Here is a 12,279-nt window from a genome sequence, read left to right on the forward strand (position 1 = left end):
ATAGCTGGCATCAAACTGATGCACAAAATCGAAGGCTTTCTTACAAGCCACCCATTTCTCATTCCTTAGCTCTTGGTCATCTAGATCAAACTCATTTCTGATGAGGCCTTCAAGAAATTGAAATTGATGGGGCCTACCTCTGCACACTGCTCTCTTTCTAAACATGTCGTTGAAGAAATCTTCTAGATCAGCACACCTGGATATTGCAGTAGACAAATGATAAGGCTTCAGAAAATCCTCAAAGCAATTCCAACCTCCCTTTGTTATTAAAAATTGGTGGGCTATGGTAACTGTAGGGAAAATAGTCTGTTTACTCCTGCCTGTCAGTTCTGCCTCTTGTACACCACCAATTTGTCTAAGGATCTCTGCAATTCCCAGTTTGAGAGGGACCTGATAGGGTAACAAGAATGGGGTGCCTCTAAAACCAAAAACTCTAAAAACTATTGAGACTGGGTACAGATAAACGTCACCCCAATTGTGAACAATTTTTATGTTCTCTGCAAATTCTTTTGGTCTTATGAATTCCAAAAGAACCTCGGGGATTCTTGGATTCTCCGAGTAGAGGAGAGTCCTGATCTTGGATGAAAAGTATTTGTCAAACTTCAAGAAATTGAGATCCTCTCTATCCCATGACAACACAGTACTCCATAGTTGTACTAGCATCTTTTCTCCTTCTTTCTCTTTGATGAGGTCCAATCCACTGGCAAAGTAATCAGCACCTTTGAAAAGAAATAGATGCATCAGGAGTGAGTACCATCTGAAAGGCCTATCCACCTTTCCATTCTTTATTCCTGTTAACCACGTGGCACTCAACCACTAGCTTTGAAAAACCTTTCACATTCAACTCAACGTTGGCCACGTGTCTTTCTTTTATACCACCGGTTCCACCTTGGTAGGCCCACAACTTCTTTTAAAACCACATGTCCATGGACATGTTACCATCTATCATGACACATGGATGGTTTTCTTTTACTTTCGCTATTTCGTAGGGTATAAAGCATGAGCATCTTACCCTTGTGAAATCACGCGGGCCGTCAGATCATTTTCTAGTTGCTTGGCACTTAACCATTTGAATAGACCCCGGGAGGGGTGGGCCCTCTAACTCAACTTTAAACACCTGGCATCTAGTCACCTTCAGAGCTGACATGTCGGTTTTTCATTTGCTGAGAGAAGGAACTGGGCTCTGATTAATTCTTGACACCTGTATCTACTAGGTCATCTCCTATCTTGTGACCTGACTCATCTCTGGGACCTACCTTTTAACCTTTAATCCCGACTTGCTGACTGTTGTAGCTTATGCCATGTGCCACCATTCTACTCGCCTTCTTGACCAGCTAGACCGTCTACTTGGCATACCATGTCATTTTTGCAACTTCATTGGTTTTAAACCACACGCAACTTCGCGTAGTGAAATAGTGAAAGCCACAGATCCATCCGCAAGATGCACACTACTTACTGGGCCCGACAACTTTAGGAGGAATACACATAAGGCATAAATTTTTGCGATTAATTCACATGACCGCCTAGGCAAAAGACAAGGGGGGACACTTCCTACGATCCCAGGACCCATTACTTAAGTGGATAAAGTAATGAAAGAATAGAAACCAGAGGGTTTTTATCAAACATTAGGTGATTTAAAATCAAAAAACCCTAAAACCTTAAGACCTAACACAGAGCTGAAGTAATTGAAAATGCATCTTACTTAAGACTTCAAAATCATAGCCAATTATGGGAAAGGAAAAGCCCATTTTTAATTAGTGATAACAGAAAGGACATGTGAGGGATTGGATTTAAGAAATGTGAATCCTTTGAATATGGTCAGAGCAATGTAGAGCCTAAGAACAAGAATCCTCTGATAAGACAACCTAATGCTTATAAATTCAATGGTAGATACTTTACTTGCAATAAATTTGGTTATATGGTTAATCAATGTAGAAGTTGGATGAATAATGGAATGAATAATGTGATTAATGGTCCTAGCTTTACCAGTCTGTGTTTCATATGCAATAATTTTGGTCACAAGTCAAACATGTGCAGAGTAGTAATGATTAATTTTTAAAATAAGAGATGTTATGCTTGTCAGATACTTGGACATATCTGATCCAGAGAGTCTTGGAGCTTTGTTTGTTACACCTTCTTGAGTGACTTGACCTACTCAACCCTTCAACTACTCAGTCCTTCCTTTGGAACTTGGCAGGGGTTATGCTAATGGGACCTCCAAGGTCTGAACCTTCTTGACTTTCCTCCTAGATATAGCCAATGTTTTTTGGTCAATCATCTCCACCACTTGAGGTTGTCGCCTAGGTTACTCACACACTCCTCTCCTAGGATCCAACCACTCCTACAAGGATCTTAACACACAATCTCTTCCTATGGTTTCCCAATGCATCAACAAGGTGCCTTGAATGTGTTTTGAGGTTTAAGACTCACAAAATCCATCGCCTTGGCTTCTTAACCCTTCTAGGTCTCTACGGGCACCTAAATAGGCCTAATTGAATTAGCCCTCCCTAGACGGTTTTAGTGGTTTAATTTGCAAAAATACCAAAAAAGCCTAGAAATAAACCATGGATTTGAGTACACTTTTGGAAGTTATAGATAAAACTGGAAAATTGCATCTGGGCTATCCATACAAGTGGGGTTTCCAATGCTGCACTATTTTGAAGGGTTTTAGGCCTAGTCGGTGACTTGGCAAGATGGGTCTAAAACTCTTCACCAGTCAAATCTCTTGCTCCAAAAAATTTGAAAAAATTCAAGGGAACTCAAAGGGATTTCAATTCATGTGCCACTTCGACCTGCACCAATCTCCATGTGCTCACAAATCGCACTTTTCTTGTTGTCCTAAGTCACCTACTCCCAGCGGTGAGCCTAGGGCTTCATTGTTTCTCCTCCTCCTGGACCTGGAACATCACACACCCTATTACTAAGATATGTATAGACACTAACCTATCATTCTTATTGATTTCAATAGGTACCATCAAAGAATGCCTAGGTTAGAGCCATTTCTTGCTCTTAAACCCTACTTGCAAGGGTTTTGCTCCTAGTTGCAAAGAATGGAAGAAAAATCTACAACCTGAAACAATCAAACCTGAAAATTAACCTGAATGAAAGAAAATACAATGAAAATTCAAATATGGCAATGAGTTTACACCATATAGTCTATACTGGACCGTACAAACAAGGAAAACAAGACAAAAACTGTCAACAACCAGTGGAATCAAGGTTGCTTCACAAACCAAAAACTTGCTCTTGCATTTCTAATCCTCCAAACTGTACAATGAAGTGAAATTTGGCTTATATACACTTTTTTTCAGTTGTTTCAACCAACTTCCTAACGCCTATAACCAACAATGCAACTTTTGCAAGAAATTACAAAATGTTGCTCAACAACTTTTTGCTCCACAATGCAATTTTGCATTCTATTGCATTCTAAGACTCTTGAAGGTCCTCAAACACCCTAGAAGACCTAAACATAACTCAATTGACTCCTAATACATGAATACATTCATCTGGAGTATTTTGCATGTGAACTACCTAAGCATCTCACTTCTCAGGCTAACAGCATCCTAAGCACAATTGACTCAAACCAAAATTTGGACAGCTCAACCATGGCACTACCGAGTCCTCAATGGTTGGTCCATTATTAAATAACAAATTTGACACACAAACTTAAAAGAAAAAAAATATTTCATTTTTGGAGTGCTAGGTGCCCTACACCATACCCCCCTCGGTCAAAGAACTCAAGTCCCTTGAGTTATAAGGTCTGAAATCTCCACTCCATGTTGAAGTATATCTACCTTTGCCATCTACATGACATATAAATTAGGTAACCCTTTCCACTTGACAAGATAGTTATTGCAGACTACTTTCCTTGTCTATTTTACTATCTTGGTATCCAAGATACTCTCTAACTCAACTGGTTGACTAGGTGGAAAATCCTTTACCCAATCTTCATGAACCAGTGATGGCATGTCTATCTGATTTCTTGGTGTCTCTCCCTTGTATGGATAAAGATCACATACATTAAAAATAGGAGATATCCCCAAGGTAGGAGGAACTTCAACCTCATAGGCATTCTGCCCATACTTGTGCACCACCTTGAGAAGTCCAATTATCTTCATCATGAGCTTGATAGGCTACTCTTTTGGAAGCCTCTACTTCCTAAGATATGCCAGTACTAAGTCTCCTACTTGAAAGTGTACCTTCCTCCTTGTTTTATCATATTGAACCTTATACTACTCGGATTTTTGTTGTAAGGAATGCCTTACCATATCATGCACCTCATTAATACCTTATGCAAAGTTCTCCCCTTGTGCACTCTTGGGTGCCATTGAACTAAGATCTCTGAGCTCTAATATGCCCCTAGGATGGAATCCATACACTATCTCAAAAGGACTTTTACCTGTGCTACGATTCACTGAGTCATTATATGCATATTTTGCCTCTCCAAGTACTAGATCCCAAGTTCGTCAATGTTGTTTGGTAAGACATCTTAGCAAGTTACCCAATGACCAGTTGACTACCTCTATTTAACTATCTAATTGAGGATGATAGGCAAATGAGAAAGATAGCTTGGTGCCCAAATTCCTTCAAAGTGTCCTCCAAAAGTGGCTCAAAAACTTCACATCTCTATCACTAACAATGCTGATTGGAAGACCATGAATTCTGACCATCTCCTTGAAGAAGAGGCCTACAATACAGGTGGCATCATTGGTACTCTTGCAAGGTATGAACTATGCCATTTTGCTAAACCTATCTACTACCACATACACACTATAAAATCCTCTTGGTGTCCTAGGAAAGCCTAACACAAAATCCATGCTCAAACATTCCCAAGGCCTCTGAGGTATGACCAAGGGTTGATATAAACCTACATTACTTGAGGTTCCTTTTTCTCTTTGGCAGATGGTACATTTCTCTATAAACCTTCTCACTTCTGAGTGCAACTTGGGCCAAAAATAAAACCTACCAACCTTCTCCAAAAGTCTTATCAATGCCAAAATGACCTCCTAGACCTCCTTGATGCTTCTCTTGAATAATATTGTGCCTCATACAATAGTGAGGTATGCAAAGAAGGTGACCTTTGAACAACAAACCCTCTTGTATCATGTATTCTAAATAAGAGACATGTGAAGTATTAGAAAAATTAGTACAAAAATTATATATCTCTGCAAAATCCTTATCATCCTTTTAGAGGTACTTTAACTCACTCAAACCCACACTTTGCAATTGAATCTCCTGCATGGTCATGATTCTCCTACTTATTACATCAGCCACTTTGTTGGACATCCCTTTCTTATGTTTAATAGTGAATGTATTATATTGTAGGTACTCAACCCACTTTAGGTATCTTTGGTTCAACTTCTCTTGCCCATTGAGAAAACTAAGGGCATGGTTGTCAATGAAGACTACAAATTATTTGGGTAGCAGGTAGTGAACCCATTTTTTTAATGCTTGAACCATTGCATACAACTCCAAGTCATATGTGGAGTACCTCTGCTTAGCTTCATTTAACATTTCTGAGAAGAAAGTTGTAGGATGTCCCTCCTAGCTTAAAACTGCCCCTATTTCCCTTTGTCTTGCATCACATTCTATTGTAAACAACTGATTGAAATCAAGCAATCTAAGGGTTGGCAGCTCTGCTATCTTGGTTTTCAACCTTTCAAACCCCTTATTGGCTTCCTCTGTCCACTTAAAGTGACATTTAATCCCTCGTTTAATGGTATTGAGAATAGGATCACAAACATGGCTAAAGTTTCCCACAAATTTCCTATTAAAATATTTCATTCCATGAAAGCTTCTAACTTCACTTATGCTCCTAGGGATAGGCCAATTAAGTATTGCTTCTACCTTACTTGGATCCATTTTTAAACATCCATGAGAAATAACAAAACCAAAGTATACAAGCTCTGTTTTCAAAAACTCACATTTTTCAATGTTAATCTTGAGTTGAGCCTCCTTCAACTTCTTCAAAACCATCTCCAAATGCTTGAGGTGTTCCTCCTTGAACCTGTTGTAGATCAAAATGTCATCAAGATATACAATTACAAATCTACCAATAAACTCAACTAAGACTTCATTCGTGAGCCTTTGGAAGGTACTAGGTGCATTGGTGATGCCAAATGGCATCACCAACCACTCATATAGGTCTGCATTGGTTCTAAAGGCTGTCTTCCATTCATCTCCAGGTTTGATTCTAATCTAATGGTAACTAGACTTTAAGTCCACCTTTGTGAAGTAGCTTGCACCTCCTAGATTTTCTAATAGGTCTTCAATCCTTGGCATGGGAAAATGATACCTTATAGTAATCTTGTTTATTGCTCTGGAGTTCGTGTACATTCTCCATTTGCCTCCCTTTTTAGGCACTAACTGTTACCAAATTTTGCACATGCCAAATTTAGTGCTCTAATGAAAGCCTTTCATTCATTCATTTTGAAAAGGTGAAATCATGAACGAGAAATCAGAAATGCACTTTTTTTGTCTAATTTGTTTTCTTCATGTATAGATACAGGAAAAACGAGATAGTATGTGGGTTAAAATGTGGCTCCCACTTGGGTTGAGCTCAACATGTTGTAGATCACAAAGATATTTATGCTCCTTTGCAAATGAAATGGCGTGGCTGATGTAAGGCCAAAAGAAACTCAGAGCAAATGCAATCTGCCTGTGTAAAGTTTCTACTTGGGTACCAAAGAGGGTTGTTAAAAGGCTAGAGAACTTCCAAACATTTTTAGTCGCCAGACATGAAGAGCATTTATCCCACACTGGTCATGGAGAGGATCATTTTTCTATTTAAAAATAAAGTCACATATAACTATAGTGTCAAATCTTACAGGCTTTTGGCTAGAAGAGGCTCATCACCCAGTGGACCCCGCATGCATGTGCATCTCAAGGTGTCCTAATTTTATGACCAGCTGGTGGGAAGAGGTTAAAGGTGTTAGGACTCCCAAAGATACTGAGAGGGGGGGTGAATCAGTATCTAACTAGTAAATGAATTTTCTTGATTTATAACATGAATAGCATTTCAAAACTATGCACCGGTAAACCAAAACTAATGCAGTAAATGAGAACAACAACCACAACATGAAATACATAACATAACATAATATTTTTAATGAGGAAACCCGGTGTGGGAAAAACCTCGGTGGGATTTGTGACCTACAATATTCACTTACTGGCCAATAAGAGAATATTATTGATACAATAGGGGCCTGCACATGCAGGAAGGCCAAGTGCCTAAAGTTCATTGCTTAGTTACAAAAGAAGTCACACTGACTTACAAAATGGATTATACAAATACAATGTAATATATTGCTTTAGATCAACATCTGCTATGCCAGGTTCAGTACTAGTTTAAGCTCTGCAATAATCATAAACCCTTATCCAAAATCTGCCTTACAATTTGCATATTAGGTTTGCAATAATCCTTCCATACATATATCTCCTAAATGATCTACAAGATCTCATACTTATATGAGTCATATTACAATTCGCCATTTCAGCTTACAAAAGGTTTTTACAATTAAGTACAAAATACAATTAAACAAAATTCCTGTCAACCATGGTGCCGGTAATCTTTCTTTCTGGTGTCGGTGAACTGTATGCCGGTGTTCAGCCTGTTGGTGTCGGTGCCTGTCGGTATCATATGATTGTAAGGTTGCCATCATTGACAATGCCTTCAATCAACTACAATTTCTCATTGGAGTGTGCATTTTCCAACAATCTCCCCCTTTGGCATTGATGGCAACACTCATGAGAAAAATCCAAAAAGTATCCAAAAATGTTTTCCAAAGAGATTTTGCCAAAATTGTCTTACCAAAACTGTGTTATCAAAAAGTGTCTTTCTTCTGATCATTTTTCTCAGTTCCACTACTCCCCCTTTGACATCAATGACAAAGGTTGTCAAAGTGTTAACTAAGTGTAGTTTCAGCTTGATCCTTGTAACCGGTTGGTTACAATCTGGAAAAGGTCTGCCAATATAAGATTCAGGCTCTTAGTGAACCTTTCATTATCCTTCAAAGTTGTCTTTATTCTTTGAATTGTACCAGTGAGGTTATGCATTTTCTCTTCCGGTGTCTTCAGTCCTTGAACAAGTGCCTCTGAGATATCTTTTCTCAAAGAGATGAGGTAGTCCAATTTGGGGCTGAGTCTGCATTTAAGATCTTTTGCCTTTCCTTTTATTCTTTCCTTCTCTTTTTCAAATTTTTCAAGTTTCTCCTCAAAACCTGCTATTTCCTACTCTATAACTAATAATGGTTTAGATGAATCAATGAAATTGTCAGCTATATCATTTATTCCTTTTTGTTCCTTACTGATCTCCTTGTCTATATCTACTATCAAAGTATTAGTCTTACATGTGTCTCTATACAACTCCTTAAACTCCTTTATTGTTTTTCTTAGTGCCAGTAAAAGGGTATCAATGTGTCACATGCACTTCTTTATTTTCTCATCAAAGAATTTCTATTTTTCTTTACCCAATTTTTCCTTAAATGTCTCCTCATTAATCTGATCAACTGTCAAAATGTTACCAGTGATATACTTAGACAATGTGTCTAGTTGATTTAAAGAATCTTTATTTTCCACATTGCACTTAGGTGCTATTAATTTTAGAATAGGAATTATATCATCAATATCCTTATATACTTGTGCACTATATTCTATGATTTTCTTAATGGAATCCAATAATACCTCTATCACATTTGTTGGTCTGAATTCTATCATGGAAAAACCAACAATCTGCATTCCGCCAGTTGTAGTGATAGCTTTGCTTTCCTCTTTCTCTGGGGGATCTATTTGAGTTTGCATTTCTACTAGCAAAGGCTTGGGTTTCTCAACTGTTTCCCATGGCATTGTCTCTGAATGAACCTATACCTCAACCTTTTTCTGTTCCTATTTCTCAACCTGTAACTCAGTGGGTTTCACTATTCTCTCTACTGCTAGTTTCTCTGATGAAGTCTCAATATTCACTATCGGTTTCTTAGTATGCACCATTGTACTTTCCACTACTGATATCTCATCTAGTTTCTCTGTGTTGTCAGCTAGTTTCTCTAACTCAGTGGGTTTAGTATCGGTCACCATTCCACTAGATAGGGGATCAACTGATTGTTTAGTTTGTGTCTCAACCCCAATCTCAATATCTGCAGCCGGTGGCTCAATAGCCACATATTTCTTCTTATCTTCAGTGATCTCTTTATCAACAACAATATTTACCTCTTGGATGTCTATGTTCATAGCGTACAAAATTTTAGACTCAGGATTTGTATCCTCATGAGGAGTCTCCATACTCTTTGTTGTTGGTTTTTTGTCAATAGTTTCTACGAGTGGAGTATCAGAAAGAGGTGGGGGCAAGTTATCAGTTATCTTTAGGCTCGGAGGTCCACCTACCTTACCTTTCCCCTTATCCTTGTCCTTTTGGTAGACTCTGATAGTCTTGGGTCTTTTAAGTTCTTATTGTTTCTCCTTTTCAACAAAGAATATATCCCATTGATCTGCAGTTTCTTCAATGGTTTCATTCACTCTGCCTACCAATAGTGTTACATGTTGGTGATCAGTTGAAAATACTGTCTGATTGGCCTCATTGATTAATTCATCTATCTCTTTAGTGGAGTTCACTGGGTGAACTACAAGTAATTTTTCTATCTTTATCTTTTTATCTAACTCAACAATAGCTACCCTTCTAGCTTCTTGTCTTCTATATAAATCATTGGGTATATCATCAACAATCTCCATCAAAAAACTGTTGTATATGTCTAAGTGTAAAATTACACTATTCTCTATGCTCTCTTTATCATCATTAGAAAGTGTGTTATACAACTTGCTAATATTTTTCAATTTTCCATCCTTAGTTATTTCATTTAGAAGTTTGTCCATTGGAGCAATAGCATGTTTTATGATCTTTTTCTTTGGAGTTAACTTCTTAGTTGGAGGCCTAACTTCCTATTGCTTTTGTCTTGTCTTTCTGGGTGTAGGTGAGGGTGTCGGTGAGGGTTTTCTTTTCCTTACTACCCTTTTGAACTCAGCCGATATATCACTTTCAGAAGAAGTTGCAACTGGTGAAAGATGAGCTTTCGGTTGAAGTCCTTCCAGCTCACTTTCCTTGATACAAGTTTTGTTAAGTACATCTTCTTTAATTGCTTTAGCTTGTCTTGTACCTTTCCTCACTATTTGTTCAGTTTTCTTGACTTTTTCTGAGATTGGTTGCCACTCTCAATTGTTTCTGCATTGCCAAACACTTTCTCAGATGGCTCTTTTGGTGCTTCAAGGAGTGCTTTTGCATAAGTCTCAATTATGTTATCATCTGTCTCATATCCCATCTTGGTTGCCCAAAGAGTTCTAGGGACAACTTCCGCCATCCAGATTTCATCTTTCTTAATTACAAAGCATATCTCTTTTTGATACTTATCAATAATTTCTTGAGATATCCTTATTCTTGTCTTCATTTGGGCCTTCAATGCTTGAAAATGTTCATTTATATGTTTCTCTCTGTCATCTCCCATGTTGTTCAATATGTCCAACAGTTGCTTTCCTACCAGTATATCAAAACCAAAGTCTTTCTTACCAATACTGGGTACTTCCTTGGTAATGTATAGCATTAAACATACAAGCAAATTTCCAAATCTGAAAGTTCCCTTCTTATCACCTTTGATTTTATTCAGGTTGTCTATCAATTCATCTTCAAGCCATTCACACACATCTATTATTTTATTGTTGTTCACCATGTCATATGCACTTTTAATATATAGGTTGGATACAGAGTTTAACCTATTTTCATGTGTAGCCTTATAGCCAAGAATCATACTGAGAAATCTAACATTGATGTCCTTCACGTCATTGACTCTTAGGGATCTTTTGTCAAAAGTTGCACCGGTTAAGGTTGTCACAGTGTCATTTGGAACTTTCTTAGTTCTGCCAGGCCTGCTACCAGTGGAAGGTAAGCCTGTTACTACCCTAACTTCTTCTTTAGTGATCTTATGGATGGAATCCAACCAAAAGAATTCTCCATGGACTCTTCTAAGGACTATTCTTATCACATCTTCAGGAAAATTAGGAATACTAAGAATATCCACAAAACCTAGGGTTTCCACTACCTTGTGTTCTGGTTTGACATTACCATTTTCATCACAGATTATAGTCCTATACATGTTCTTGATTTCATCATCTCCTAATTCCTCAATATGACAATGTATGTATATTTTAGGATCCTCTGCATAAACTACTCCCTTAGGTATTTTCAAAAAGGCTATTAGGGTATCATCCTTCTTCGCAATTTTGGGAATAAGTTTGAACATGGGTCTAGGTCACTTGATAACCTCAATCACAGTAGGGTTTGCAATAAATTCAGGTGCAGATGAAGAAGACATAGTTATAAATACCTCAATCTGCCTTTAGGATGAATTGCTTGAGTGAATTTCTTCACTTTTCACTGTGGATGCCTTCGCTTAGGATTTTTGTGCTCTCAGAGATTTGAATGCTTGGTGAATGGAAAAAGGAGCCAAAACACTTGCTTTATAATGTTATTTTCTTAAACTACCACATTTAATGCCTACCGGTTAAGTCAAAACTGAACTCATCTCTCGATAAAGAAGTAACTCAACTTCTCACCATCAACCAAGGGTGTATTAGCATGTTTTTCAATTTGTTGCCAAACCCTCAAAGGATTTTTTAGATGAAGAGTCTCCTACCAGTGGAGTGATACTCTATTCTGTTGGAGGATTATTCTCATCAACATTCTGATCTGACTTTCTAATCCATTGCTTTGAGAATTCTTACTTTACCCCTTCAACCATATCTTTACCTTTCAAGCTGGGTCCTTTGTTATTTGTCGATGATGTCTTACTTCTATAAAATTTTGCAATATGTCCAATCTTGATACAAGCATAACAAGTCACTTTGTTTTTCTGAATAACTTTCCCATATCCTATGCCAGTTTGTGTTTTGCATTGATTAGATAAGTGTCCAAATCTTCCACAAACATAACATCTTACATTCATTCTGCAATTTTCTAAATTGTGACCAACTTTGTTGCATTTAGAACATTGACCGGTGGATGTATTAGTGGTCTGATAATTTCTAGATCTACACTGATTTGATCTATGACCATAATTGTTACAGTTAAAGCATTCCCATTAAATTTGTAAGCATTAGGTTGTCTTACCAGTCTACTATGATCATGATTGTTTGCAGTACCAGAGCTTTCACCAACTTCATGTTGGCATTTTTGATGATGATGTTGTGATTGTCATTGATGGACACACAATTTCTTTGAGATAGCTTTTTGTATGTATG

Source organism: Cryptomeria japonica, chromosome 5, assembly GCF_030272615.1.
Source record: "Cryptomeria japonica chromosome 5, Sugi_1.0, whole genome shotgun sequence".
Classification (NCBI taxonomy): Eukaryota; Viridiplantae; Streptophyta; class Pinopsida; order Cupressales; family Cupressaceae; genus Cryptomeria; species Cryptomeria japonica.